Source organism: Triticum dicoccoides, chromosome 4B (assembly GCF_002162155.2).
Source record: "Triticum dicoccoides isolate Atlit2015 ecotype Zavitan chromosome 4B, WEW_v2.0, whole genome shotgun sequence".
NCBI classification, from domain to species: Eukaryota; Viridiplantae; Streptophyta; class Magnoliopsida; order Poales; family Poaceae; genus Triticum; species Triticum dicoccoides.
This window is the reverse complement of record NC_041387.1, coordinates 208,485,918-208,491,345: the sequence shown is the minus strand read 5'-3', so window position 1 is coordinate 208,491,345 and position 5,428 is coordinate 208,485,918.

Here is a 5,428-nt window from a genome sequence, read left to right as displayed (position 1 = left end):
ATATATAAATTGGTAAATTTTACTGTAAAGGAGCGAGGTGGGACTATTTAAAATTAAGCGAACGCACAAAATATCACAAGATGAATCTAGCTTAGTTGGATACATCTGTGGTGAAGTTAGGAGACGTCACAGGTTCGAATTCCCACCCTGGCATTCTATTTTTGCTATTTTATTAGCCCTGGAGCAGACCCAACAATCTATTTTTGCTATTTTATTAGCCCTGGAGCAGACCCAACAATCTATTTTTGCTATTTTATTAGCCCTGGAGCAGACCCAACAATCTATTTTTGCTATTTTATTAGCCCTGGAGTAGACCCAACAACTGCAGAAGCCGAGAAGCAATGGGGAGGAGGCGGCCCATAGCAACAAATACATACGGGAAGAGTCCAACCCCAACGAAAATCTTTAGTGCGTATCCCAAATCAGTACCACCTTGTTTATATTATGATTTTGTCCATACAAATGATAAAGCATATTATGATATGAGAAAAAGCGTATTGTGACGGTGAACCCACGGAGTCAATCCGTGCTTTATTATTAATTAGAGAAAGACTAGTAAAAATGCCCGTGCGTTGCACCGGGCAAAAAAAATTCAGAAAACCTGCTCTGTGTGCCATCAAGCACCATTTCTTATATCCAATCTTGATAAACATTGGTAATAAGGTTACACTTATTTTCGCTTTTAGAAGCATCAATTGTGGATGTGAAGGAGCCACCCTATCTGATGGAAGAGTAGTAGTGCATGGAATAGTCTGTCAATCGGTTTTATTTTTTATTTTTGGAAAAACAAATATATTATTATTTAAAAATGAACATTTTTTAATATTTCTAAATTTCTAATTGCAATGGTAATATTTTTGAACTCATGTAAAAATGGAACATTGTATTGGAAATTTGAGCTTTTTTTAAAGCATGAACATCTTTAAAACTGTGAATACTTTTTGAAAGCAAGAACAATTTGAAACACTCTTTAACTTTAAAAAGCACATGTTTGATGTCTGTGGTTTTAAAAAAACGATTGTTGGTGTTCAGACCATGGAGTATAGAGTTGAAAAAGTCATAGTGATGTCCTTCGATGGTGCCTACTTCAGATTGACGCTATCATTGGATGGAAGAGGAGTGGTGTATGTGTTTTTAGTAGGATCGCAAATAGGCCCGGGCATTGCAATGGAAGAAAACATATCATCACAAAAGGTAAGATGTACCGATGTGGTAGAGATAAAGAAATTATCTTTCCCTAATAATAAAGCACGGATTGACTCTAATAATAAAGAATTTTGAGCTTTTTTTAAAGCATGAACATCTTTAAAACTGTGAATACTTTTTGAAAGCAAGAACAATTTGAAACACTCTTTATTTTAAAAAAGCACATGTTCGATGTCTGTGGTTTGAAAAAAAACGATTGTTGGTGTTCAGACCATGGAGTATAGAGTTGAAAAAGTCATAGTGATGTCCTTCGATGGTGCCTACTTCAGGTTGACGCTATCATTGGATGGAAGAGGAGTGGTGTATGTGTTTTTAGTGGGATCGCAAATAGGCCCGGGCATTGCAATGGAAGAAAATATATCATCACAAAAGGTAAGATGTACCGATGTGGTAGAGATAAAGAAATTATAGAATTCTAGAGCACAAAAGTTCACCCACCAGCTTGTCTCCGTGGGCTTTATCCAGGGACCCTCATAATTTTGAAAGTTTTTTCTGGTTTAATATGGGCTCACACAAAAAATTAAGTTCACACTCATGTTGCGTATATACCCAATTCCTTTCAGTAGAAGTGTTCAAACAACAAGGCTTGCCATATTTTATGTACCGCCAAGGCTCCAGCTAAAAGAAAAAGACATATCAATATCGCAACATAAGCATAATTTATGCAAGTGTATGTAAATCAAACATCAGATCAGCAAACACAATGCAATTATTTTTTAGAAGCATGCGCAATACGTATTGTATGAAAAACGTATTATATTCTCGGTGAACTGTTGTTCTTTTGTTCCATCATAATTTATCTTCACCGTATCTGCTCTATTTATCCTTTTTTGTTCAGAGCATTGCAGCATCCCCAAATCTCCGCGCCAATGCAATATCACATGTAAATTTCCTTTTTTATAATTTAATAGGCCAATACGCAATGCAATATCTCGTCACATGTAAATTGTCTTTCTCTATAATTTAATACCATGGCAGCCTTCAATTCCTTCCTTTAATAGACAAGGATCAACTCTTTCCTTTAATAGACCGCCATTAATTATTTCCTTCAATAGACACAGCCCTCAATTCCTTCCTTTTATACCCACAATCTGGAAATTCATCTTTACTTTATTTTGTTCATATTCAGCCCTCAATTCCTTCCTTTAATAGACAACCATCAATTATTTCCTTCAATAGGCAGCCCTCAATTCATCTCGCGGTCTCTTTTCTTATGCGTCTTGCTGATTACATGACACTTGCTAACATGTATAAACTGTTAGGATTCGGTCTAAAGGAACAATGTGGGATTATTTAACATCAAATATGGACGTCTAGTTGGTTGCTCGAGCCTTTCGTCAAGAAAGAAAGTCACGAGTTCGATACTGCCGGGCCTTTTGCAAGGGTGTTGATTAGGCCCAGCCGTGGCCCAATACAAAAATTTCCCTTCAAATGTTCCACTCAGATCTACTCGTCGCATGTTCATTCAAATCTGAACCTTGGTTTTTTCAGAGTCGGGCCATAGTTCTCATGGCTAGCCAAGCCCTTTCACATGTAGGATACCCAGGTTCGAGTTTAGCGTCCAGCAATTATTTTTTCATCTCGTTTTACGGAATCTTTTTTTTCTACCAACAGATTATAGATGGCGTAAAATCACACGAAGAAGCGTATTGTGACGGTGAACCCACGGAGTCAATCCGTGCTTTATTATTAGGGAAAGATAGAGAGAGATTAGGGAAGAGATAGAAAAGAGAAGTGGGAGATTAGAGAGAGAAGCCCACCTCGCTGGCCCATCTTCACCTAGGCCCAACTTCGGTGCCTATCTAACCCTAACCCTCTCCCCTGCCCGATCCCCATCTCTCTGTCGATCCCCCTCCTCTTCCTCACTCCTGCGCACCGCCAGAGAGAGTGCAGCAGTGCCTCGCACCCAAGCTCCTCTGCCCGTGAGTACCTCCATCCCCATGGTGCTGCGACCCCGTCGCTGCTCCCGCTGATGAGCATCGTCTCTAGCTATGCCTTGCCTCTGATCCCCTCCTTCCCTCCTTCCCTTCCTCTCCTCGCGCCCGAGGCCAGCCATGGCCGCCTCACCATGAAGCTCCACCGGAGCCACGTCAGCTCGCCGCCCCTCCCGGCCTCCTCGCTGCTGCTACCTCCTGTGCCTTCCTCCTCTGTTTAAACTTTCGAGAGTCGTGTCCGCGGTTATGTGGAAGATGGGAGTTTTTAATATCCGGTTGTAGAGAACTTGACACCAGACTCAAATTAAAATACACCAACCGTGTGTGTAACCGTGATGGTCTCTTCTTGGGTGAGTTCAAGAAGAGAACACGGTGGGTTATGTTTGAAAGTAAGTAGTTCAGGATCACTTCTTGATCATTACTAGTTTGCGACTGTTTGCGTAGCTTCTCATCTTATTCTTGTACTCGTAAGTTAGCCACCATACAATTCTTAGTCGCTTGCTGCAACCTCACGACTTATCCATTCCATACCCATTAAGCTTTGCTAGTCTTGATACCCATGGTAATGGGATTACTGAGTCCTCGTGGCTCACAGATTACTACAACAACCGTTGCAGGTACTGGTAATGCGATGATATGACATGAGAGTGATGCTTTCTTGTTTTGGAGTTCTTCTTCTGCTTCTCCATCGTTCAGGGGATAGGTTTCTGGTCGGCAGCCTGGGCTAGCAGAGTGGATGTCGTTTGAGTTCTTGTTTGTGTTTCATCCGTAGTCGGATGTTGCTCTTATGTACGATTTGTTGTATTCTTGTGGCATTGTATGCCTCTTGTATGTATCCCCATCTATTATGTAATGGTATGATGTAATGATATCCACCTTGCAAAAGCGTTTCAATATGTGGATCTATCCTTGGTGGGACCTTCGAGTTCCTCTCGGATAGGATCGCATATTGGACGTGACAAGTTGGTATCACAGCCTCGACCGACCATAGGAGCCCCCTTGGTTGACCGTAGAATGGCCGTTGTCGAGTCTAGAAGAAAATTATTTCTGGAGTCTAGTTATATCGGAGAGTAGGAATTCTTTTTACTCCTCAACCCCTTCATCGCTCTGGTGAGGAATCTCGGCGTAGGTGTTTTGATATACTCCTCTTCCCCTTCAAATTTTGATAGGATCACGCAGTTAGTTTCGTTTGTTATGTTGTCAGCTCTTTTCATCCGGTGCATTTCTCGTCGAGTTGATTCGATCCTTCTTCATCTTTGCAAGGTCAATCCTCATTTCTTTCTCAACGAAGTTGTTTCTCCATCCTCAGTTGTCTTTCTTTTCCCCACCCGCCCACCCTTTTTCTTCTCAGAGCCGGAATCCTTATCAAGTATCCATCCTACTCATGCGAAGCCTTTGCATTTTTTTCTAAATTATTTCAACTGGTGTTTTTCTCTTCAAGTTATTCGTCGGTTCCCCGTTCCAAGTTGCCTTTGTTTTTCCCGCCCTCCCACCCCTTTCATCCTGGAGTCTGCGTCTCTATTCGAGCATCAATTTAATTCGTGTGAAGCCTCTTCAGTCTTTCCTCAATCACTTCAACCGGTGAAATCTCGTCTAGTACAACATTCTTCATCTCTTTTTGTTCTCCGGTGGACTCAATTCAAGTATTTGGTGTTGATCATATTCTTTCCTTTGATCAAATGTTTCCCCCTGCTCATTCGCCTCTCGCTAGTTAATCCTTCCAGAGTGCTCAAGACATCTCAGAAGATTCGTGTTTGCATTCTATTATTTCGAGGTTGTCACCTCACTCAACTCTTCAATTGTTTCGGTGCATTATTCCTCTTTCAAATAATCGTTCTAGTGCATCATCTCGCTTCTTCAATATTTTTTCAACGGTGCTTCTTTTCAGTGGGCCCTAACCCACATGTCTTTTTCTAGGATCTTACCTGACTCTTCTAATTTTTCAGGAGTTATTCTCAAATTCCTGTCCAAAGTGTGATGTAAGAATTGATTCCATCAGTCACATGCCTTCTCAAAGATCGCTTTTAAATTCTTTTCAAATTTGGTTCTACCTTTCCTCTTTTCATTCTTTCAGAGTGTCTCAACAATTTTTGTGGTGTTCTCATCGTCATTCTCTTCAATTGAATAGAAGAAGAGTTTCTCTTAAATCTTGTCCGTTCTCTTGAAGATTCATTGTTCAAGCTTCAAGATATTATCTCAAAATTCTTTCCGATTGTGAGCATTCTTTTCTGAACCATCCGGAGTATGTCAGGAGTCGTTTCCATTTTATTTCACCCGAGGCCATCATT